At 38.7% G+C, this 25,576-nt stretch overlaps 1 protein-coding gene and 1 non-coding gene across 2 annotated transcripts in view; both read left to right on the forward strand.

Moving 5' to 3' along the window:
- The window catches only part of LOC122550661 (PC3-like endoprotease variant B), an 869,748-nt gene that overhangs the window by 597,919 nt on the left and 246,253 nt on the right, over positions 1-25,576 (forward strand). The window lies entirely within an intron of this gene.
- On the forward strand, positions 7,340-7,441 carry LOC122551207. The gene has a single exon (XR_006312056.1). It is a non-coding gene; the product is annotated as a U6 spliceosomal RNA (small nuclear RNA).

Genomic DNA, 25,576 nt, shown 5'->3' on the forward strand with positions numbered 1-25,576 from the left:
TCCTCGGATGCTGCCTGACCGGCTGTGCTTTTCCAGCACTATTCGTTTTGACTCTGATCTCCAGCATCTGCAGTCCTCACTTTCCCCTCCCTGATGAGAAGACTATCTTGTAGCTGAGAAGATATAATCTATTGCATGTTTAAAAAGTAGTTGCAGCTACATTGGTATGACAGATTTTGTTACACAGACTTTGAGGAGGGCGAGATGTTAGAACTCACTCCTTTGAGATATTAAGATGTTCTGCTTACAAGTCCATGTGAAAACATCCTATTTAGTGGTGCTTTTGGACTTCTTCAGTGTAAATTCTTTCAGATCCTTTCAACTCGATATATATCTCCCTACAAGCATATTTTCTCATAGTAAATAATATACATTTGAGTACATAATTATATTTACCACTACCTTATTTCCCTACCATTTTCTGACTTCACAAATTCATCCAAACTGGTCTTCGCACAATTCTCCAGACATGTGTTCTCTTTGGACTTGGAAGACTGCTACAGCACTGTGTAGAAGACTGTTCATTTCAGTTCTTTTCCTGAGAGTCAGAAGTCTGTAGGTTACTTTAAACTGGAAAAAGCGAAATTTGTTCTTTGCCATATCCTGTACCTGAAGCAGGCAAATGAGTTATTGCAGTATCTTCAATTGTTGAGCATTGAAACTGATGGTTTCCATAAGTTATAGGCACCAAATTCTCAATCTGTGTAAACACGTTTTTAATTCTCAATCTGCCTGTAGATTTGTGCTGAAACATGTAGATTTGTTTACAAGGGTTTGGACATTCTACTTCACCCTCAGTGATTATTTTGTTGGTGAAACCAACATATTCAATTCCTTGGTTCTGCTATTTAAGACTTGTTTCTGGCTTGGCATGATTTCTGTAACAGCTACTGAGTATTCTTCCTGGGAAGAGAAGGAAGTCAAACATTCTGTTGAAACTTGCCTTATCTTTGTCACCTTAGCATCTAAAATCAGATATGCTTTGTCTGGCTCAAGTGAAGGATTCAGTTCATTAGCTATCTCCCTGCTTGTTTCTCATCATAAACCTTGCTGGTTCTTGCAGGCTGAGCACTCCTCAGTGTTGATCGCAGTGGGAAACATTTGTGTCAATACAATGTAGTCATAGGTTCCCATCTTATTTGCAGTTCAAAACAAATTTCTTATGTCAGCATAATTAATCTCAGTGGATTCAATTTTTAAATTTCGATTGTGTTATTAGGCAAGGAAGCTCTATGAACTCTTTGAACTGATCTTTGGCTGTTTGTCAACCAGATGCCCCTTGACTTTCTGTTTCTTAACTTTGTATTGTTTAACTCCTTCTGCCATTTGAAGATATTTGTGGTCAAGATGTACATTTTATTGTGAAGTGCTTATGAGTATTCTGCTATTTGGACTCCCTTATATCAGAAATTGGCTTATTGCATACCATTGCTTTTAACAACTGTAGCTTCTGAACCTTGTTGTCATTTGTTAACATTATTTTCTTAGTCATGACTCATTGATAATATGGTAACACTTTCCCTGGTGTCTAACTTAAAATACATGAAATGACAATCGACATAATCATCAAAGGTCTAGATCATTTATTTGCCCTAGGAACATTTTAGGTTTTTCTTCTTTTGTGGACCTTTCCTTCTCATTAATCTTTTTGTGTGGGTAGCTTTTATAAAACTGTGTCCCTAGTGGGCACACTTTCTGAAAGTGATATCTATATTATAGATAAAACATTCACTTTAAATAGCTGGGCACTGTCTGTGCCTGTGAGGTTTCTTTGATCCGTGGAGCTGACAAAGACTTTTACAGTCCAGTGCCTGTCCTACTCACTTCATTTCTCATGTGTTGTATGTGGTTTTGTACTTTAAGAATTAAAGATTCTACTGATCTTCTGAACAAATTTTGATCATCTCTGTGTTGTTTCCATACATCTGTTCCATTCACCATCTGAACAGTTTTCTCCAGTGTCAATAATTATATTAGTTACAAGATTAAAGTAATTGTCAAAGGCTTACAATGCTCTTCAAAAGTATCTGTTGTGTCCTTTACCCTTTTGAGGATAATAATGGCATCAGCTTTATTGCCAAATTTGTTTTGAAATTTATTTATTTGTTCTGCTTCTGAGTAAATATCTATTTTGTATCTCTTTGGACAATAATAAATCTGACAAATATGCAATAGCAATATCTAAAACAACTCTGTTTTGTATGTATTTCGGCTAGAAATCACCATCGTCATATTCCCCACTGATCTGTGGAAATCACTAATAAAATTATCAATGGATTCCCATCTGCCAAACTCTTTGCTTGCATCTTGCTCTTTCAATAATTGTATAAGGTATGAGGTTGAAGTAATCACAAAGACTTTCAGTAATCTTCAAAAGTATCTGTTGCATCCTTTACACTTTGAGAGCAATAATGCCATCAGCTTTATTGCCCAATTTGTTTCAAAGCATATTTATTTGTTCTGCTTCTGATTAAGTATCTTGTTTTGTATCTCAGAAATCGTTTTCCTTAAGATGTTCAACTTTGTTCTATTTTGCCCACCCATCTCTGAAATTAAGTCATCTTGGCAACGCTATTTCTAATATCATTTATTCATAATATAATTTTATATTTGCCTGCTTAAAAGACTCTTTATTTCCTAGTAATAGTTGTGATGCTGCCTATTATGGTTTACAGGAGGATTTTCCCTTCACAGAAGAAATGGAGAATTCCTGCCTTTTCTGTGGGTTCACTTCTTTGTGACTTCAAAAAATTATTCTTGCTTTAATTATAGTCCTACTATGTGATTCCAGTGTGTATTGTGATCATAACGCCTCCCAAACTTATTCCCCTTTGTCAGGTCAGATCTGCTTAGGCTTTATTTACTGATTTTCTGATGTCCTGGACCAATGACCTTCAACTAATATTTCTTTGGTGCCTCGTTACTTCTGTTTCTATTATTGTGCCTCATGGTTCCCATTCACTGTGGCAACAATGCTGAATCTGAGCTGTAAGTAATTTTAAACTTCTCACATCTCCAGTCTGGAAAAAACTGTACCATCTTAAAGTTGCCACTGTCCCACCAGGGATTTTAAGCTTTACTGACAGAGCCTCCAAAGTTTGTTCACTCACCACAAAACTCTGACTAGGATGGCTTCCATAAATGCCTCTAAAAGGAGCCAGCATATGCATTGGAGTTACAATTCTCCTTCTCCAAGGAGTTGCTAACTCTCTAAATGTATGTATCATTTTAATGGAAGGTAGCTTAGTCAGAGAACTAAATGCATTAGTATGCCTCATACTAGGCCTATCTCGATTGTTACACAGGCATTAGGGACCTCCCCATTATTATGGCAGTAATACGTGTGTGTGTGTGTGTGTTCAATTTTTAATTGAATGTAGAAGTTTGTGTCCAGTATTGTACTCACCATTGTATGGGACATTGCAGATCTGGGAGGCTCAGATCACCCTTCTTCTACAGATTGTAAAATATATCATTTGAGATGGTTCTCAGTGGAATCATTGAAATGTTGCTGGTGAACTCAAAGCCCTGGAAAGACTCTGCCAGTCAACAGCTTGAAATGAACTGACTTGCAGACACAAATGCAGTACTGACAGAATCCTCTAGGCATCCCATTTTCTTATCTTGACTGATCATTCTCAGAAACCCCACCATGACGCAGGATATACTTTTCCCACTTACTACTCCATGCTCCTGACCTGACAATACACAGCATCCCCTCACTGTCATTGCTGACTCACCCTCATTGTCTTGAACCTCTGTCCAATGTGCCATTGTCATCCTCCTCTCCATTGTGTAGCAAAATTCAATAAGTAAAACTGCAGACTCAATCACAACTGCTCAAACTGGACTCTCACACATCACCTTTAAAGGAAAGTGAAGCAAGAGTTGTGAAATTCTCTTGCACTGCTGACTTTATCTCGAAGGTAAGAGCTCATAAAAAATGTTTTATGTGCATGCACATTCATAGCATGCAACAATATTACAGTAGGGACTTGCCATAAGCTCGTATGAGTCCCAACATGTCACTGTCGTTATCTCTGCATCTTATTCCACTGCCAGGAGATCAAACTGCTGGTTCCTCCCTAATTTAGTCACTGCACAACCCATGTTCTGCTCATGCATGCTCCATCTCTCTCTCTCTCTCTCTCTCTCACTCTCACACACACACACACCGGAAAAAGCTGAGAAACCCTGCTCTGGTTAATTGCTTCTGTGCCAAATCAAGGACCCACATACTTAGTAAAATACGGTGACCAATACTGGACAGAAAATTCTAACTGGAGTATAAGAAGACCTTTCTAAAGGCCCTTCTGGCATGGTTGTAATGTCCTTACCTCTGGACCAAAAATGCTCAAGTCCCACCTGCTTCATGGGTATTTAATAACATCTGTGAACAGGTTGATGAGAAAAAAATCAATACAGGCTCAGTACATCATCTCTATTTCTCAATACCTCTCTTTCTGCAGTGCAAGATCCCATATGCTTCACTGACTAATTACAAATGTTCACTAATATCCTTTAGAGAAGGGTGTCTTTGGTTCTTAGCTGGTCTAGCCTACATGTGATTTCAGTCTACAGCAATGTGGTTTACTCTTAACTATCTTCTAAAATGGCCTAGCAAGCCATTCGGTTGTAATAACTGAAAAACATGATCAAAAAAAATATGGAAACAGATGGGAACACAGCATTGTCCTTGGCACTGGAAACGGCAATGACAAATAAAGCCCTGCTGGCTCTGCAAGTCTCCCTTACTAATATCAGGGGGGGGCTAGTACAAAAACTGGGAGAGTGTCTGTCCCAATTGGGAGAGTGTCTAGTAAATCAACAACCTGACAAGTTGTACATATGGAATCATACCTTACAGAAAATGTCCAAACCCAAAATCCCTGGATAGGCCCAGCAGAGGTGGTGTACAGTTAGGAAGTAGTTTCTCTGGCAATCCTCAACATTGATTCCATGTCATCTCATGGCAGCAGGTCAAACATAGCTAAGGAAACCTTTTGCTGATTACTGCATACCGCCTTCCCTTGTCTAATGACTGTGCAATCCTATGTTGAATGGCAGTTGGAGGGAGCACTGAGGGTGACAAGGGTGCAGAATGTACTCTGGGTCAGAGACTTCAGTGTCCATCACCACAATAGGCTCAGCAGCAGCACTGGTAATCAAACTGGTTAAGTCCTAAAGGACTTGTTGCAAGACTGGGTCTGCAGTCTACTGGGTCGGTCAATGATAAGAGGATATTTCACCTCATGAGAGAGTCCAGGACGAGAGAATGTAATCTCAGAGTGAAAAGGTGCCAATTTAAGACTCAGCTGAGGAAGAACTTCTTCTCTCAGAGGTTTGAGAGTCATTCGAACTCTGTGCCCCAGGGAGTAGGGACAGAGTTTTTGTATATTTTTAAGGCTGAGATAAATCTTTGATCAGTAGGGGAATCATGGTTTTCAGAGAAAGGGGAAGAAAGTGGATGTGAGGAATGTTAGATTACCAGTGATCCTATTGAATAGCGGAGCAGGCTCAAGGAACCAAACAGTCTTCTCCTGTTCCTGTTTCTTTTGATCTTAGGGCAGCAAGTAGTGAGGGAACCAATAATAGGGAAAAACATACTTGACCTCACCCCTACCAATTTACTGCGAATGTATCTATCCATGACAGTATTGATAAGAGTGATTGCTGCACAATCTTTGTAGAGACAAAGTCCTGCCTTCACATTGAGGGAACCCTCCATCGTGTTGTGTGGCACTATCACCATGCTAAATAGGACAGACTTTGAACTGACCTGGCAGTTCAAGTCTGGGCACACATGAGGCACTGTGGGGCATCAACAGCAGCAGAATTGTACTCCAATACAATCTGTAACCTCATGGCCCCGCATATCCCCACTCAACCATTACCATCAAGCCAGGGGAATCAATCCTGGTTCAATGAAGAGTGCAGGAGGGCATGTCAGGAGCAGTTCCGGGCATACCTGAAAATGAAGTGTCAACTTGGTAAAGACACAGCATAGGACTACTTGTGTGCCAAATGAACATATGTGGCAAGTGATATAAGCAATCCCATAATCAATGGTCCGACCTGGGCTCAGCAGCGCTGCCAAAAACAGGTTTTGGTGCTGGATAACTAAACATCTCACTGGAGGTGGTGAAGATTCCACAAATATCCCCATTCTCAAAACTGGAAGAACTCAGCACATCAGTGCAAAAGATAAAGTGGAGTCATTCACAATAATTTTCAACAAAAGATCATCTAACTATTATCCCTTGACATGCAATGGTGTTGCCACCACTGAATTCAGAATTATTCACAAGCTGGGGATTACCATTGACAGGAAACTGAACTGGACTAGCCATACAAACACAATGGCTACAAGATCAGAGGCTAAGATTCTTACAGCAAGTAACTCGCCCCCTCACCCTCCAAAACCTATCTACCATCTGCAAGACAGCAGTCAGGAGAGTGATGGCATTTTCCCATTTTTCTGGGATGTGTGCAGCTCCAATAGCTCACAAGAAGCTTGACACTATCAACCCACTTGATTGGCATCACATCAACAAGCATCCACTTTCTCCACCACTGGCACTCAGTAGCAGCAGTATGTATCATCTACAAGATATACTGCAGAAATTCACCAAGACTCCTTCAGCATCACTTTTCAAACTGCAACAACCACCAATAGGAGCAGCTGATACATGGGAGCACCACAACCCGCAGGATCCCCTCCAAGCCAAACACCATCCTGACTTGGAAATATGTTGCCTTTCTTTCACTGTCGCTCAATCAAAATCCTGGAACTTTCTCCCTAATGGCATTGTGGGTCTAACTTACTGCACAGATACTGCAGTGGTTCAAGATAGCAGGTTACAGGAATCAGCAATCAATACTGGTCCACTTAGTGATGCCCATGTCCCATTAATGAATAAAATAAACTACCCTCTCAATATATATTGCCTCTATCAAAGACCCATGCACATAGATCCCTAGGTCTCTCTTTCTCCACTAATGCCTCCCTACAAAGTCACTAATATTTCTCCCTATGCCCTTTGCTAAAATGGATGACCTCTCACTTCTCTGTGTTAAATTATACCTGTCACACGTCTGCTCGTTCTGTAAGCCTTTGTCCTGTCATAATCAATTGGTGTCATTTTCAGTGTTATTAAACCTTCAAGTTTAATATAATTGGCAAATGTTGCATATTTACTCTGTATTCCAATTTTCATAACATACTTTTTTTTAAAAAAGTGAGCCTAACACTGACCCTTGGAGACCACCACTGTCTACCCCCTCTAGTTGGAAAAAAATAAGCACTTAACTTGTCTTGCTGTTACCTGTCCTTATGTCAATTTTTATCCAAGCTAAGCACTAAAATTGAAACAACACAAGAAGATTAGCATGGCCAGTGTGCAAAAATGACATGCAAATTCATGAAGCGTTCCACAAAAAACTTACTCACCTATTCTTTGAACTTCAGTTTTGTTTCTTGGCATTTTCCAAAAGTTTAATTGAAATCTGTATGAATGATATTCATCACATTCCTTTGTCAACCTTGACTGTCACTTGAAGAAATACTTCAATTTGATTAGTCAAACAAGATATCTCTTTTGCAAATCAATGTTGATTCTCCTTAATTAATTCAAGGGCTGTATTTTTCCCCCTTGATTTTTGTTACCAAACCTTTCTCCACCACCAACCTGTAGTTACAAAGACTGTTTTCCATACTTTCCTGAACAGGTAGGTGCAGCAACTGTCAATATAGCATGCAGCAAAGATATTTTACGAAGGGAGAGAGAAGTGGAGAGATGTTTATACTAATGATTAGTTTTTTTGTGAGAATTGAAGCTTAAAAGTAAATGTCTTACAACTGGATAAAATAAGAAACAATATTTTTTTTCCAAATTGTGATTCACATTTTGCAAAGGAGAAAGGCATGGAGCTGAACATTTGCATCACAGCTGACAGGATTGGAGGATAATAAGAATACCTTTCAGGACACCAACTACATATCACTGACTCAATTTCAGTAAAGATTGGGGTCAAATAAGATTGCGTCATCGCACATATTCTCTTCTCCATTTTCATCACTGCGAAACTGCACCTCACCTTCACAAATTACTGTCATACACAGAGATCATCGACAGACTGGGCAGGAAACTGTTAACCTATGTCACCTTCAATCCAAAACTAAAATCACACCAATTTTAGTCACTTGTGTGCATTCTCACTCAGAAACTGAGCTCCAGGTCATTGTTCAACTTCAGTTTTGTGGCTTATGAGCAATTAAAATTGAGAAGATTTACTTGGGAAGGCATTGAACAAATTGAGAAATTTTATCAAGCGCACACCATTGCAGGGTCACAGTGTCACAGAGAGTGCACAACCTTCCAGACAACTTGTCCAGCCAATCCTCCAACCACCAACATTCATGTGAGCAGTGCTATTATCAGCCATTTTAGAACCAATTGAAATAGAGTGGAAGCTAACCAATGGCCACTTGACTGTTAATCCAGAAACTCAGCTAAGGTTATGCAGACCTGGGTTCAAATCTCACAATGACAGATGGTGGAATTTGAATTTGATAAAAAAAACAAAAATCTGGAATTAAGACTCTACTGATGTCCATGAAATCATTGTCAATTGTCAGAAAAAAACATCTGGCTCACTAATGTCCTTCAGGGAAGGAAGTCTACAATTCCCACCTGGTCTGGCCTACATGTGACTCCAGACTCACAGTGACACGCTTGACTCTCAACTGCCCTCTGGACCATTAGGGATAGGTAATAAATGCTGGCCTAGCCAAAGATGCCCATATCCTGTGAATGAATTTTCAAAAATCCTGAAGGACTGCCTAAGAAGATGAAGAAGACACCTAAATTATCAGTTGTTGACATTGGGTGCTATAGCTTTTAAATCTCTTGAGTAGTTCTTTTGATTATTAAACTATATTCCTATATCAACAGGGATTCAACAGCTACTTTTAAATCATGTTGATATAAATCTGTGAGTTGAAGGAAATAAATTCAGAAAGTGAAGCACCTGGCGAGGGGGTCGTTTGCATTTATACTGAAAGCAATGTTTGGCTAACTGTTTGCTGCAACTAACCAAATAACAACAAATCATAATTTTATTTTTTATTCATTCATGGGATGTGGGCATCATTGACTGGGCCAAAATTTATTCTCTGCCTTTAGTTGTCCCTGAGAAAGAACAAACTTCTTGAACAGCTGCAACCCATTTGCTGTAGGTAGACCCACAATACTGCTGGGAAATGAGTACCAGGATATTGACCCTGAAACTGAAGCAACAGTGAAGTATTTCTAAGTCAGAATGGTGAGTGGGTTAGAGAAGAGCTTGCAGGTGGTGGTGCTCCCATTTTTCTGCTACTGTATTTAGATTGCAGTGGTTTAGGGTTTGGAAGGGGCTGTCGAAGGATCTTTGGTGAAGTTCTGCACTGCATTATGCAAATGGTACACACTGCTACTATTGAGTACCAGTGGTGGAGGTACTAAATATTTGTGAATGCGGTGCCAATCAAGTTGACTGCTTTGTCCTGGGTGGTGTCAATCTTCTTGAGTGTTGCTAGAGTGGCATTCATTCAGACAAACAGGGAATATTCCATCACACCCCTGATTTGTGTCTTGTAGATGGTAGACAGGAAAATTGATGGTAGGGCAACTGATTTTATAGAGCAATTGAAAGATGTTGCCACACTAAGCTTTTTAGGATGTGAGTAAACAGAAGGAGCCTTAAGAAAAGGAGAGGTGTCCTATTTGCTGATGTTTTTCAGTGTCTTACTGTTAGAATTCCAAGTCAAATTCCTTTCCTTCAGAAGAACAGCAGTGGAAGGGGTTGGCTGCAAAAACCATCTGGTTTCCCAGTTGTTTCAACGTAGTGAGCAATTGGATCTTTTGAATGGTGAAGAAAAGAAAATTTAGAAAGGCACTTCTATGAGTGAGGATGTGGTGATAGGCTTCCAAGGCTGGTTTGCTTCAGGTATTGTTGGTAGTGATAGTCTTGCTGTTACCTTCAGATTAGAGGTCGTACATGTCTGATTGTAAAATCTCCTTAACTGACTCAGCAAACAAAAAGATTGATATGTATGTAAGAAAGGCTTGAGATTACCAATGTGAATTTTATCGTGTTCCATGTGTAATCCTGGATATTTTTTGAAAATGGAGGTCAAATTTAATTACAAGACTAATTGTTGATCTTTATCAATTTTAGACAGCGTCATGATAAAAATTTATTCCTTCTCTACGTTATGCATTAAGCACTTCTCTCAAAGTCTTTGAAGAAATAATAGTCCCTTAAAAACCAAGATTTCAGTTCCAACATAGCAAAATATTGTTGTTTATGAGCTTGGAAAATAGGTAGCCAAATGGATCAAGTATTACAGGCTACAGAAATACCTCTGCTTCAAGTTAGGTTTTTGTTCCTTTCTGTGACCATTTCATCATGTTTTGGGTAAATATTACTATGGTGCATATTATCTCCTCATGCAGCAGTTTCTGCCAAGAAAGTGATGATTGCACTCATTAGCTAAAGGATATCGGCTCTGGTCCAATGAATAGATCTGTCTGCTGATTTCAGCTACAAAATAGCACTGGGATTCACAAGCTTGACATTGTGGGTGTGAAAATAATAAAACTGAACTCCATCTTTAGCCTAGTTGCTATGGATGCAGTTAGAGGTCATCGTGGCAGCTGCTAACTAGTTGCCATTTTGCCAGATGCTCCCCTCCTGCTCTGTGTTTTCTTGCACCCTGGTTTCTAAAGGTTTCATGGTATTTAATTCCTCCTACTTATTTGGCATATGTACCTATTGAAAGCTTGATTCGATTCCTCCTACATGGAGATTTACTGTCAGGGATGATGGCCATTTTGGTGCTCCCTTGAGATCAGGGATTTTACAAGACTGACTTTGAAAACCTGCCTTAACTTGTTTAGCAACAAAAGCAAGTTTGGTGTGTACACAAGGAAATCTCTCCATGCCTCCAATAAGAATTTTATAGTGCTGCCTGCTGATAGTCCTGAACATAATAAAACAACTGGAAGTAAAATTAAAGCAGCAGGATAGTTGTAGATGTTTATGTGAAATGAAGATTTCATCAAAACGAAATGTCCCTCAGCATTTCTAATAATTATTTGCAAATCTTAAGTACATTTTATGTTCACATTTAGTCAATTGGTATCACAGTTAGAAGCAAAATAAAAGAGAATAACAGGATAACTTTGAAAGTATTTATATCAAATGTGAAATTTGTTAGTGGTATAAAATAAAATATAGTTTAATATATTAAGACAACAGCGTGTTAGATTTAATATCCATTCTGAGAAGAAAGTTAGAATATTGAAATATTTTAAGTTTTAAAATTAATTAGATTTTACTTTCCCTCTCCTTTCTCTTTAAGCATACTCCCTACCTTGAGACACAAACACCTCAATCAAGTAGTCAGTCTAAGGCTGTATCTGGGGATAGACTGGGAGTCAGAGTCCTCATTTGATACCCACACAAAGGCATCTCACAAAGGCAAGCAATCATATATTTTATGCATCACAAGCACTTTTTCATTCAAAAACCTGGCTCTCATTTCATGAAAATACTTTACTGAACCTAAAGGAGAGTTTTTGTGCAGGTTCTGCATTGAACTATCTGAAGTTCACCTCCATGATGTATGTAATCAGGTTTGTAATTCTTGAAAATGTGGTGCTTTTAAAAGTACTAAGGAAACTGAGTTATTGGGTCTCGCCAATGGTACTACATTGTACTCGCCAAACTGGAATCCTGCAGCCTTCAAGACTCAATATTGAGTTTAAGAATTTTTGAGCCTGAGCATTCACTTCTATAGGAGAAAGTGAGGTCTGCAGATGCTGGAGATCAAAGTTGAAACTTTATTGCTGGAACAGCACAGCAGGTCAGGCAGCATCCAGGGAACAGGAGATTCGACGTTTCGGGCACAGGCCCTTCTTCACTTCTATATCCTTATCTCAATTGCCACAAACCAGGCCTTGTTATCACATGGGCTGCTACAAACAACTCATTGTCAGCTACTAATTAGCTGTTGATAAGCAGCTGTTGATTCTCTCAGGCTGTTCTTTACCCATTCCTTTGTCCAACTATCGTGCTGTCTCTCTGGACTCCACCTCCACCTTCAAGTTCTGATTTGGAGATGCCGGTGTTGGACTGGGGTGTACAAAGTTAAAAATCACACAACACCAGCTTATAGTCCAACAGGTTTAATTGGAAGCACACTAGCTTTCGGAGTGACACTCCTTCATCAGGTGGTAGTGATGAAGGAGCGTCGCTCCAAAAGCTAGTGTGCTTCCAATTAAACCTGTTGGACTATAACCTGGTGTTGTGTGATTTTAAACCTTCAAGTTACTCCTTCCCCCACCACATCAGTGTAAATACTAACCTTTTCTTATCTACAGTCTGTTCTGAAGAAGGCTCACTGGGTCCGAAACATTAACTTTGCTTCCTCTTCACATATGCTACAGAGCTGCTAGGTTTTTCCTGCAATTTCTGTTTTTTGTACATGGTACTCCCAACATGTCATGACATAAATTATCAGTGTCATTGAAGTATTTAAATGAACTGCCTTTGCATTATTGTGCAAGGTCTGTTCATTCCAACAAAGGCACAGGCAGTACTAGATGAGAAGTGCTCTCTGCATTGTCTGCAGAATAAGTATTTGGCTCTCATTTCTCAGAATCAGCAATTGTAAGAAGAAAAGTTATAAGATCCTTTTGTGGATTATCTTAATTGATACAGCATATTTCAACACAAGGTTATTCCAGAGGATGGAAAACAAGAGATGGGCAAAAAGCATGATCAAAGAGGTGGATTTTGAGAATCTTTTTGAAAATACTGATAGAAATGGAAGGAAGTAGTGAAAGTTCAAGAGGGCTGTTTTGAGATATTGAAAACTCAGGTTGTAATAGAGTAGCAAAGGACGCAATGCACAAGACATCAACATTTGAAGATAAATCCATGAGAGAAAGGTGTAATAATAATGGAGTGGAAGGCAATGGAGAGATTTCTAGATGAGGATAAGGATTTTAGATATGTTATATTGCAGAATAACTAAACAGTTAGGCTGGTGAGAACTATGTTGAACGATGAATGAAGAATGGTGCTTGGTAGAAGGTTTCTTGGTGATGCATTTTGTGCAAATTTGGAAGTTAGCACTGAGCCAAAGAGATTGCCAGGATTGTTTATACTAGTCAAAATTAGAGTAGTGCTGGAAAAGGGGTCCTGATGAAGGTCTCCTGCCCGATTTTCATGATTTTCATTGATTTTCATGCTCCTCGGATGCTGCCTGACCTGCTGTGCTTTTCCAGCACCATTCTAATCTTGACTCTGATCTCCAGCATCTGCAGTCCTTACTTTCGCCCATGATTGTTTATAGTCTTATACACGCAGAGAAGGCTGGTGTTTGTCCTAAATACTTGCAACTTTTTATTCGTTCATGGGATGAGGATGTTGCTGACTAAGCCAGCATTTATTGCCCATCCCTAATTGCCCAGAGGGCAGTTAAGAGTTAACTACATTATTGTAGGCCTGGAGTCACATGTAGGTCAGACCAGGTAAGGATGGCTGTATCCTTCCCTAAAGAACATTCGTGAACCAGGTGGATTTTTCCAATAATTGACAATGGATTTATCATCATCATTAGACTCTTAATTCCAGATTTTTGCTGAGTTCAAATTCCACCATCTACTGTGGTGGGATTCATACACGGGTCCCTAGAACATGACCTGGGTCTCTGGATTAACAGTTTACCGATAATGCCACCTGGCCATCACCTCCCCTGATAAAGTATTTCTGGACATACTAACTTTTGTCTCTTCAATGTTTGTACTCTTAAATTTATTCCTTCACAAAAGGACATTTCTTTCTGGTCAGATCAGCATTTGTTGCCCATTCCTTAAATGGTCTCGAGAAGTTGAGGTGAGCTGACTTCTTGAAATGTTGCAGTCCCATGTGATGCACATGCAAGCATAGTACAGTTAGGAAGGGAGTTATAGGTTTTTAAGCCCAGTAACAGTGAAGGAATGGTGTCATAGTCCCCTGTAAGGATGGCGTGGGACCTTGGAAGGGAGCTTACAAGTGTTAGTATTCCCCTGCGACTGCTACCCTTGTCTTTCAAGGCGGTAGAGCTCATATGTTTCAAAGCTTTTATTGAAGGAGGCTTGGTGAATTGCTGCAGTGTATCTTGTAGATTGTACAGACTATTGCCATTGCGTGTCAGTGGTGAAAGGAGTGAATATTTAAGGTGATAGCTGTGTGCCAATCATTTGGGCTGCTTTGTCCTGGATGGTGTCAAGCTTCTTGAGTGTAAGGAACTGGACTCACCTGTGTAGAATATCCCATCACACTCTGGATTTATGTCTTGGGAATGGTGGGCAGGCTGTGAGGAGTTAGGATCAAATTTAGTCTCCACAAAACTCCTAGCCTCTGACCCCGACAGATTTTTATGGTGAGCCCAGTTCAGTTTCTGGTCAATGGTATCCTTCAGGATGTTGATAGTTGGGGTTTCAGTGACAGTAATGCCTTTGAAAGTCAAGATTAAATACTTTCTTGTTGGAGATGATTATTGCCAGCACTTGTGTGGCACAAATGTTACGTGGCACAAATGTTAATTGTCATTGATCAACCCAAAGCTACTCATCCCAGTATCTAAGAGGCGGCAAATGGAGCTGAACATTGTACAATCATCAGTAATCACCCCCACTTCTCATCTTATGATGGAGACAAGGTCATAGAAGAAGCTGCTGAAATGGTCTGGAATGGACCACAACAAGGAATTCATTCCATTGTCATAGGACTGTGATGTTTGGCCTCCAGTAATCACAGTCATGTTCTTTTGTGCCAGATATGACTCCCACTAACAGAAGGTTTTCTTTCTAACATGGGAAATGACCCACTGCCGATAAAAGATATTATTGAGGAGCAGCATGTAGGCCAGAAGGAAGACGGGCCAAAAATAGATCCTCAGCTTTCTACTTGAAGACTGAAGAAGAAACACTTATTGGAGGTGCCCTAGTTGTATTAAAACAGATTGATGTTCAAACACTTGAAAGGCACTTTGCACAGAACAGGAAAAGCTATGGATGCAACTCAAAAAGATATACAAAAGCAAAAAAAAACTGTGGTTTCTGGAAAGTAACATAAGCAAAGTGCTGGAGAAACTCGGCAGGTGTGGCAGCATCTATTGTGAGAGAAACAGGGTTAATGTTTCAAGTCCAATGTGACTTCTTTGAAATACTGCACTTGTTTTTCTCTCTCTCCACAGACACTGCTGGATCTGCTGAGTTTTTCCAGCACTTTCTGTCAAAAAGATATAGTGGCTGAAGAGTAATAATGTGACACTGACTTTTATGGTAGCAGTTTCAGTGCTATTGGTGGTGTTGAAATTTGATCAAAGGGACAGCCAACCAGAGAGGGAGGGAGTAGTGAGTATGAAGCTTTCAGGTGACAACATGTCAAATACCTTGGAAATATAGATAACATGTGAAAAGATAGTGTTAATAGGCATTTTTAGAGTTGGGTTTTTAAGATGACGCTTTAGGAGGGTGAATCAAAGATGGGTATTAGAGATGGATGTGATGTGGTTTTAAAAAAGAGAATTATAAGTCAGAGCAAAAAGACCTAAAAACTTCAATGTTGCATGCCAGTGCATAGATAACAGGATATTGAGGGAGCATGATCTGACTTTCATGGGGGAAATGATATTAGAGCATGGGGAAGTGACAGTACAAAAGCTTCTAACTGGGGTTATCTGATGGGTTTCGGGTGATCGAAAAACTTGCAGATGCACAATTCTTTTAAACTGCTGAGATAGCATGTCAAAGTGAGCAGCTGAAAGGACATTGTGAGTTAACAGTATTGGTGATAAATCTATGCTGGCGCATCTGTTGTTTATCTTAAGTTATCCATAGCTCTTCCACTAAAGTTAAAGCAGACAATTGAGAGAATCCCTGTGGAAATTCATCTGCCGTTTCCCTCTTCCACCTCTGTGTAACTAAAGCATTCAGAAGAAAATGAAGGACGTGCTAATGTAAAAAATCTTTCAAATGTTTTGTTTACAACATACTAAGAGCAACACTCAAAAGCTAATTTTGGTTACTGAGGTTGTTTTTGCAAAAGTCAAATAAAATTCTGAGGCCATAAATGTTTAATTTTAAAGTTTTTGTTTTGAATCGGAAAGAGTCGTTGCTGGAATTCTGTGGGGCCTATTTTTAAAAATTCGATATTAGGTGGAAATACCCAGAGTGTTTTTCATTATTCAAAAGGGATGTTCATTGGGATTGCAATTACTAGTGTGACAATTATATTTTATGTTAGTAAAAATATTTTAAATGTTGCCGCGACTAAAACAATTCGCTTGCAGGACATACTGGTTACTGCTGTGTGATGTCCAGTAAATGTACACATTTCAGAATTTGCATCTTAGGAAAATGGCAGTGTAGAGCAGTGATTAAATGCTGAAAATTTTCAGTTGATCTGAGTAGTCAACATGTCACAGAAGATCGATCTTAACGGCTTCTGTTTATTCTTTAATCAGAATTTATTTTCCTTTTCCTTTATTTACTGTTGATATTGTGTAGCTGATTGCAGAGAAATGACTTTTTTACAATTTACTGTAGCACTGCACACTAAGCAAACAAAAGGTGCTGATGAAACACTCAGAACCCATTATTATGTAAATTGCTGCTGCCTGACACTGATTCCATCTCCAGCCACCATAATCTGGTCCAGTCGTATTCACTGACAATAATTTTCATGATTACAGACTTTGAAAGTGACCAGAAATGTGGATTAGCTGTTACATTTATCTGCTTTTAGTACTTGACCCGAAATTGGAGTTTGAAGGTTGTACATAATCAAAACAAAAATATCACAGCTATGTCTGTGTATGGGTCAATAAATATGAGCCATATCTAAAAAAAAATTCACTCAGATCATTTAAATGGCATCTCCAAGTGGATGTGGGAAGAGCAGATGTTTTGTTTCACTAAGCACTACAGTTGTATCAACCATCCATGACTGTTGAAGATATGTTGCCTGAAGTAGCCACACCAACACCAAAAGGGACAATAAAATGACCGCTGTGTTGTTTGTAAATTTATGGCTGAATTTCAGATAATTATGGATTCTTGAATAGTTGAAAGCTGAATTGCAAAAAGAGAGCAAACTTCCTTGATGCTCGATTGACATGATTTAACCATTTTCAGTGAATAGTCTCTTCAGTTTAAAAAAAAGGTGCTCATCCAACCTTTCCCTTGTTAGTTGGGAAACAAGAAGAATCCAATCACTTTTGTCAGTAAAGTTACTTACAGAGATTAGTAATGCATCAGTCTTTCAATCTGACTTGTGTAATGTTTGTCACTAATGGTGTCAGACCCAATATTCAATTTTGGTGAAGGTGTGTTAGTAGACTGGCCTGCAGTCATGTCACACAATGGCAGCATAAAAGGGAGGCCATACAGCCTCCAATGACTGTGTCAGACCTATCCAGTAAATCTCATTCCTATCACAGCAACTTGCTATTTTCATATGTAGGAAAAAAAATCACTTTTGATTATTTTGCCAAATAACTCAAATCTGTAATTTTTTGCACTTTAACAATGCTATTTATGATTTTGAACATTTATGATTTTGTCAAATATCCTCAAACACTCTGTATTCTAAGGAGCACTCAGCCCCTTCCTCATTCCCCAACTTTTACATTAATTGTAAAATGGAAGATATTTTCCTATTCACCCCGTTCAGGTACATTTTGCCACACCTTTGAGGTAGGTGGGATTTGAACTTGGGCTTCATCATGATAGAATTGGTTCGATTAATTTTCTTATGCATCCCCTCCAAAGCTTTGAGTACCTGATCCAGTGAGATGACCCACTCAATTTTCTTGAACAATGAAATCAATGGAAAGACTAATCAGGTGTCATATATAATAGCTGTCAATTGGCTCCCATTTACTTTACATCATTACCAAAGTTAAATCTCACCCCAGCACCCTGAAAGATTCAGAGTAAAAGAAACCTTATTTTCTATCTTTTTCTCTCACATGATCTAATGAAGCTTTATTTGGAAACTATTCCACAGCCCTAAGAAACACTCTAATACCATGTCTAATTGAAACATTTCAAAATTTGTCCATTCATGGGTGTATGGGTTTGACAGCGTTTACTGTCCATTTCTAATTGCCGTTGAGGATGTGGTGGTGAGCTGCCCTCTTGAACTGTTTAAGTCCCTGTCACATAGGAATACTCACAGTGTTGTTAAAGAGTTCCATGACCTTTTGGCCCAGTGATAGTGAAGGAATGGCAATATGATTCCAATTCAGGAAGGTTTGTAGCTTCGAGTGAAACTTGCAAGTGGTAGTGTTTCCATGCATCTGCTGCTGTTGTTCCTGTACACATGGATGACCATGAAACAATGAACACTATCACAACTGAACCTGATCTGTTCTTGTTTAATATTTGTGTGTATTTACTCTTCTAGTCAGGTATTATGAAACAACAATTAGGAGTCAGGTCTGGAGCAATCTTTATTTCTGCTCCATAACCTTAAGGTAATGTTGCCAACGATAGAATATTAATTGCCATCTTGGCTCTCACTGATTAAGTTGTCTTCGAGCGCTTGTAATCCTCTATAGCTTCTGGATTAGTGGTGCTGGAAGAGCACAGCAGTTGGATGCTGCCTGAACTGCTGTGCTCTTCCAGCACCACTAATCCAGAATCTGGTTTCCAGCATCTGCAGTCATTGTTTTTACCTCATTGATTTTATCCTCTATAGCTTGGTGAGATGTTACACATTTTGTCATCAAGTCATCGGGAGAATCCCCCAAGTTTCAGATTGCTGGAACAATATGTTTCAAAATATACATGGGGTGCAAAGATATATCACAAGTTAGAAGTTATGCTGTAGTGTTAAATTCTGGTATGTGCATAACATTTGAATTTACTTTGCTGGAGAAAGGCTTACTTGCCATTAAATACACTGCATTCCTGCCCAGGTAGCTGTCAAAGCCAATGAATGAAGGAAGTTATAATTACTTAAGTGGATTTGATGAAGATCAGAAAGATGATTGTGCCACATTAAATAACAATTGTGACTTTAATGATATGTTGGGCTGGAAACACAACAGTCCTCTATTATTTCGTACACTACAGTGCACCTTTCTAATTACTCTAGTGATTTCCTGTTCCCTGCTAAGATACAATGTTCTCAAATACTGTGCAATAGTTATGTGGAGAGCTTTACTATACTGTGTGCAGCTGCATGGTCATTGATAAATTAGCTGTAAATTGCTGGCAGATTGCAGATTGATAACAAGACTTTATATTCACTAATTCCAAGCATTTGCTTTGGACTCAAACCTTCAGAATTATTTGCTACCGATGACGGAATCCAGTTGTGATCATGATATTTTTTAGTATGAGGAGATGGGGAATTGTAACCTTTTCCCTCAGGCAAATCCTGGGCACACTGTGCAAAAACTCATGGATATTTGAGTATTTTTAACAAGCATATTACACCTGTAATGAAACACGTCTGCTTAGTCCACATTCTACCTGCTTAGTCCACATTCTACAGCAAGAGAACGATACTTGATTGATTCACCTTGATGTAATGTCATTGTAAACAACTATAATAAAACTCGTTTTATAAATGAAAGTTAGCAGCAAGCTCCATATTCACAGTCAGATCAGCCACAATCTTACCAAATCTTATGTTTTAATGTTTCAAACCATGTTCATTTCAAATTCTTTTGATGGTAAAATTCTATCATTGCTAATATTGTGCCTCTGTTGCTGGAGAGCATTCAAATTTGGTTTGACTGTTGGATTCATTACTTGAGCATCTGCAAACCATTAACAATTTGAGTCTTTTCTTTAAAGCCAAAGATTCAAGTCCTCATGACTGCCGAATAGAAACACAAATCAATTGCTTTATGTGAGCAATCCATTACTGTGGTGGTAACCTAATGGTTGATGATTTCAGAAGAGAGTAGTACTGTGTTTTATTTTAAGTTTGTGCACTGAAGCAATTGTTTAAAAGCCAATGTCGATTTTGCTGCACAAGGAATTGGGCTTCTGAACTGGGTATTTGATTTGTTATATCTTTAGGATAATAAATGATGAAAATAACTAGAAACTCTTTATTATTTGTTTTAGTTACAACAGTAAAGATGAAAATTCATCAATCCTCAACTAGCAGGAGAAACTGCAATTGAAGGAGGAGTGATCAGTTATATCAATTCTCCAATCTCTGCTTTCTGCAAGTGCAGCTCCCCAGTGGAAATGATTAATTGAAACACTTTGCCATACATCAAAAAAAAAGTTGCTTCATTACACAAAATGCACTGGGATGATTCCATACTGGAATAAGACTCTATATAAATGTTATTTATTTGTTCCTTTCTTTAGCTATGGATCTCAAATGGTCTGTAAGTCAATAATAAACAAATGTTAACACTTCTCTCTTTCCTTTGCCCTTCAGAGGCCATTTTACAATTCTAATTTAATATTGTGAGTAAATTTAACAGCTTGTACTTTGTGATTCCTGTGAGCACTAGTTTCCAATCAATTACCTGTTGACAATACTGCCATAGCACAACCATTTAGGAATTGGTAGATGCTAGCAATAAACAATTTCTAAGAAGTGGCAGCTCTTCAGTCAATTATGTTTGTTTTGAGAATACTTTAAGCATAGAGGACTGAAAATTCAAGTTAATGATAATTATGTTGGTATTGTTCCAACAGCATTCTCCAGTATTGACCTTGCTGAAGTTTGTAAGGTTCCCGAGGGCACATTATTTCCTCCCATTGATGCCCCACTATCCCTTACCAGCCTCTTGTGTCAGGAGACAACTTGTTTGTTTAAAAATACTCTACTGTTTCTTCAAGAGTCTATTTAATGGCTTTTTGTTTTATATCACATAGCTGCGTACATTTGGAGAGATACAGTTCTTATCTCTCTTGACATGGCCACTTATTGTAATAAGCCAAATCTCTTTTGAGCTCAACCTTAATTCACTTAACCAAATTTTTGCCTTCTTCCATAAGATATAGGAGAAGAATTAGGCCATTCAGCCCATCGAGACTGTTCCACCATTTGATCTTAGCTGATACGTTTCTCAAACCCTATTTTCCTGCCTCCTCCATGTAACCTTTGAACCCCTGACTAATCAAAAGGCTATCTATTTCTGTTCTTAAATACATTCAATGACCTAGCCTCCACAACCCTCTGTGGCAAAGATTTCTACAGATTCACCACTCTCTAGTTGAAGAAATTCTTCCTTATCTCAATTCTAAAGTGTCATGCCTTCACTCTGAGGGTGTGCCTTTGGGTCCTTGTCTCTCCTACTATTGGAAACAACTTCTCCACATTGAATCTATGGTGCTCTCAGTCTAGAAAAATGTACTGAGGTAATTCACGAAAACACACTCAGATTGAAATATTCTGTAAGTTTCAATCAGATCCTTTCTCATCCTTTTAAACTCCACGGAAAGTAGATCCAAACTCCTCAACCCATCCTCATATGACAAGTCCTTCAACCAGGGATCTTGTGACCCTTCTTTGGATCACTTCCAATGCCAGCATATTCTTCCTTAGATACGGGTGCAAAACTGCTCACAATATTCAAAAACAGTCTGACCCGAGACTTCTATAACCTCAGCAATACAAGTATATTTGCCCTCTTAAAATGAATGCTAACATTGCATTTGCCTTCCTAATTGCCAACTCAATCTGCATAGTAACAGTAAGAGAATTCTGAACCAGGATCCTAAGTCCCTTTGCGCTCCAGATTTCTGAAGTCTTTCCTTATTTAGAAATATATACTCCTTTTCTTACTTCCAAAGTGCATCACCTCTTTCCAACATTATATTCCATCTGGCACTTCTTCGCCCATTCTTCAAGCTTGCCCAAGTCCTTCTGCAGCCTACCCGACTCTTCAACACTGTCTGTCTTTCTATCTATTTTTGTTTAATCTGCAAACTTTGCAACAATAGCCTCTATTCCTTTGTCCAGTTGGTTGAGTTATAATGCGAATAGTTGTATACCCAACACTGACCCTGCGGAGCTCAACTAGTCAGCTGCAGCCATCCTGAAAAAGACCCCTATATCCCTCCTCTCTGCCTTCTTCCAGTCAACCACTCCTCTAATCTACCTTGCCCCTAACACCATGGACTCTTATCTGATTTAACAGTTTCCTTTGCCTCACCTTGTCAAAGGCTTTCTGAAAATAGTGGATCCACTGGATCCCACTTGAGTTAGGCTAGAGTTGTCAACAATTTGTATGACTATATGATGCCCTCATTGTAGATTAACGTATTGATGCAGTTCTCAAAAATGTACTCAGATAAAAAATTAATATGCATCCATGAAAGACTTATTAGGAGTGAAGGAATTATAGATGGGAAGTTTTAGGAGGTTTATTTTTCCAAATGTGAGTCAAAATCTGAGGAAAACTGCGATTCTAAGTCATTTAGTCTTATATTCAAATACTCAATGAGAAAGCACACGCAAAGTTCAAATATTGTTTACGTACAGATTAACTGCCAGTTTAACTTGCCAAGCAATCAATTTCTTTAACACAACCATTTGATAAAAAGAAACATTCTTCAGTGAAAATCAGAAACCTAATCAAAGAGGTGGGGAATTATTTTTCAAATTTCTTGGTTGAATTTCCTTCTGTTTAGAGATACCTGACAAAAATCTCTACATCTTGACCTACACCTTCTGGACTCTTACATTCTAAGCATAAATTCTGTTGAAAACCAAAATACCCTATTGACTTTCACTGTTGTCTAAGATCAAAGTTTTAAAAAATATAACATTTTAATCATTTTTCTAGATGGCAGTCAGAATGCAGATTGTTTTCCTCATTTAAATAAAACAGTAAAATGTTTGCCAAAAGGAAAGTTCAGTACCTTACTCTCCTCAAGTGCTCAAAAGTATATTGTCCGTCATCAAAAGCACATTTGCATCATGTCAAAAGGCAGACAAAGAAGCTCAGTACTTGCCAGACTGAACCTCACGTTATAATGTTAGCACTGATTTTATCATAGCAGGAATCAACCTCATTTATAATTCTGATGAAAAGTGACCGTTACCCTGAATCGTACAGTTGCATTTACCAGCCCTGTGGGGAAGGGCTGAGAGGTGGGAAGGCTGGCAAGGTAGTGCAGGAAAGTGGTGGCCAATCACCTTCCCAACAAAGTGCCTCTTTGCTGGTGGCAGAAAAGTTAGTAGATATCCCACTTGTCCAAAGCCCAGTCGAGCCACTTAAGTAGCCAGTAAAAGGATGCTTTCCACTTCTGGTAACATTTAATTATTAATTAATTGGCTGCTGACAAAATGTGACCAGGTGGATTGTCTCTGCCCATCCCTGTCTTCAACACCCAACAAATTCAGGTCGTAGTTACTAGTTATATTTAAACCTAGTTGTAGTGGACAAAGTTTAAGCTTGTGTGAAATTAAAGAAGAGAAAACACCGTGGGCCTGGTTGATCTAAATGGGTTGCCAATGTGCCACAGAAGCATCAGCTATTTTTGCATCATAATTACTCTGGCAGGTACTTGACAGTTGACTCCATTTCTCTGCCACTCCTAATGAGATTTTCCTTGCATTAGGTTTTATAGCCAAGTATTTTGTTAGAGGAAAGAGAGAACACAATAATAAACAATACCTGGCTACCACATAATGCTCTAGTGGACCTTTCTTCCCAGTCCACACTACCAATGGGGGATAAGTGAAGTTGATCATCAGCCTTAAAAGTTTACAGGCCAATATTTACAAATTTATATCCTGATAAAATGAGAAAATAAAAGTGAATACATGTTTACTACTGGACCCTAAACACACACAAGAAGTAACTGGAACATAACACACTACTTAACAATATCACAACTTAATAAAAGCAAATTACTGCGGATGCTGGAATCTGAAACCAAAAGAGAAAATGCTGGAAAATCTCAGCAGGTCTGGCAGCATCTGTAAGGAGAGAAAAGAGCTGACCTTTCGAATCTAACTGACCTTTAACAAAGGGTCAGTTAGACTCGAAAGGTCAGCTCTTTTCTCTCCTTACGGATGCTGGCAGACCTGCTGAGATTTTCCAGCATTTTCTCTTTTAATATCACAACTTACGTTTGTAGATGTAGTAATATGAGTTGATACTCAATAGTTTCAATATTGTGCAGTCAAAACATGTAGCTAGCCTAATTCTAAACAAAATGGTACAATTTCTTTTGCTTTTGAAATAATTAGGAGGCTTCTTTACTTCAGTAATTAGTATGTATGAATCCTCTGTGGCAGAAGGACTGAAAAGTTAGAGACAAGCAACTTTTACTTGCCATACCTATTAAAACCAAATGAGAAATCCAATCTTGAAAAAAAAACTCATGAGTCTGGGAATACTACACAACATTCGGTTTGGATTTTATAAGAAACAAAAATGTCAAAGTAGCACATGAAAGGTCAAGCCAATTATACATGGACTTATGAAATAGGTTTCTAATGCTTATCTATCAAGATACTGAAAATAGCATACTTCAAGGAAGACCACAAACATTTTTCAGTTCAGCATTACCTTTGCCAAATTGAATGATATGATTCTTGGACTGTTTATGAATATTAGAATGTCACCTTCGCAGTGCTGATGGCACATCTCATTGTTCTAACACTTTATGGCTTAGGACAGTTCTGTTAAAGATGAAAGAAACAAGACAGTTATACAAGGATGGTCCTTGCACTATATAATTCTCCTAAACAAAAAAAACTCTCCAGTGAGCACTTTGCTATAACAGAAAGCAAGTGGCTGCTGTGGTAATGACTTGCAGTTTACAGCTTTCATTTGTTACATTTTCTCAATAGCTGTTGTGTTGAGATTAACTGCTTAAATGGTCTGCAGCTGTCTGTTATGAATTAGGGGAGTTTAATCAAAGTATTTCTAATGTAGAGCACAATGATAATACACGGGGGAAGTACTATTTAAGAGATAATGATGGTTTCGGAAGATCACTGTAGTAATGTTTAGTGCATATGCCTTCAGCACTAGATTTGTTGTTGTACTGAATATGTTTAATGGATCAGTGAAAACCTGCCTAATGTGGGATTGTTTGATGGGGCTGACAGAACTGGAATTAGCCCATTGCTGTTTACTGCACACAGCCATTAAGATTAATTGCTGCCAGATAATTTTGACTGTTTTTATCTGTAGGAAAGAAAGTGTCACTAATGGTTTTATAAATTGGCTTGCTACTAATGGTGGTAGAAAGCGTCCTGTGTTGTAAAGCTGGCTGACGGTAGTTGGTCTCTACTTCCTAATGCTCATAGTGTTGGTTTACGTTTTCCTAGATTATTATACAATCTACAGGTTTCAGCTGCAAGACAATGCAGGACCATAAGACCATAAGACATAGGAGCGGAAGTAAGGCCATTTGGCCCATCGAGTCCACTCCGCCATTTAATCATGGCTGATGGGCATTTCAACTCCACCTACCCGCATTCTCCCTATAGCCCTTAATTCCTTGTGACATCAAGAATTTATCAATCTCTGCCTTGAAGA

This window comes from Chiloscyllium plagiosum, chromosome 6 (assembly GCF_004010195.1).
Source record: "Chiloscyllium plagiosum isolate BGI_BamShark_2017 chromosome 6, ASM401019v2, whole genome shotgun sequence".
In the NCBI taxonomy this organism is placed as follows: Eukaryota; Metazoa; Chordata; class Chondrichthyes; order Orectolobiformes; family Hemiscylliidae; genus Chiloscyllium; species Chiloscyllium plagiosum.